The sequence below is a fragment of the Sinocyclocheilus grahami genome, unplaced genomic scaffold, assembly GCF_001515645.1.
Source record: "Sinocyclocheilus grahami isolate Dianchi unplaced genomic scaffold, SAMN03320097.WGS_v1.1 scaffold1463.1, whole genome shotgun sequence".
NCBI classification, from domain to species: Eukaryota; Metazoa; Chordata; class Actinopteri; order Cypriniformes; family Cyprinidae; genus Sinocyclocheilus; species Sinocyclocheilus grahami.
The window spans coordinates 388,257-389,480 of NW_015506642.1; the positions used below are offsets into that span (position 1 = coordinate 388,257).

The 1,224-nt window shown below is 37.9% G+C and overlaps 1 pseudogene; it reads right to left on the bottom strand.

Annotated features, from left to right (window-relative positions):
• Positions 1-1,224, bottom strand: part of LOC107570469 (6-pyruvoyl tetrahydrobiopterin synthase-like) — a 6,147-nt pseudogene that overhangs the window by 1,467 nt on the left and 3,456 nt on the right.

A 1,224-nucleotide genomic window follows, 5' to 3' on the forward strand; every position in this document is an offset into this window, starting at 1 on the left:
ATTATGGATTATGGACTTTTGTCTTCTCCAGATGTTAACTGATGGACTGGAGTGCTGTAGATTACTTGTGGATTATTGTGATGTTTTTATCAGCTGTTTGGACTCTCATTCTGACGGCACCCATTCACTGCAGAGCATCCATTGCTGAGACACTGATGCACTGCTACATTTCTCCAAACCTGATGAAGACACAAACTCATCCTGATCTGGGATGATCTGAGGGTGAGCACATTTTCACGTTGGCTGAACTACTCCTTTAAATCCGATCTGGAATGTAAATCATTTCTATGTCAAACTTTACTCCACATAAATGGTGATCCTGGCCAGGTGCCGTAGCCGTGTAAACACACATGCATGTGTGCCAGAGTCTTCACTGATATATCCAGCCAGACAACCAGCATGAATCCCACCAGGACACATCATCTCCCAAAACTAAACGCATGATAAGACGAGCATAATAATGAACATACAGAAGTACTTCGGTATGAAAGCTCAATCAATTTTCTTCACTGCCATCTGTGTCTTGTAATGTTTGAAGAGTAAATCAATTCGATTCACTCCATCACTGATAACCTTCCCATCGGTGAGGTTAATGTATCATGCGACATTTATTATTTGAAGTCATTTTGATGCATTCCCCGCCAAGCGTTTCCCCGAATATTAACCTCAGACACTGACATAAACCAGTCCGGCTGCTGGTTTAGTGTTTAATCTCCAACACAGAAGCACAGTCAAACATCTACAACAACAAAATATTTAAAAGTATAGCATATTTTCCACGATTACACAGAGATTTCCATCTTGGTATACTGTACAGGTTTTGGTGGCAAACTTTATTGGCGCCATCTATTGAAAGTACAAATGAACTGAAAACGTTTTCTCAGCGAATGCATTGAAAAGTATTAGCAAAGATACATCATCGAAATGCATGCAAACAGATTTAAGTGCTAAAAATATGAAGCAATAAAGTAATAAAAATGTTATTAAAACATTCATTATTCATTAGCAAAAATATTTTGGAACACACACACACACACTCTCTCACACACACACACACACGCACACAACCAGTCAAAAGTTTTTGAACAGCAAACTTTTTCATGTTTTTTAAAGAAGTATCTTCTGCTCACCAAGCCTGTATTTATTTTTTGGATTCAAAATTAAATGAAATAAATGTAATGTATTTCTGTGATGCTCAGCTGTATTTTCAGCATCATTCCTCCA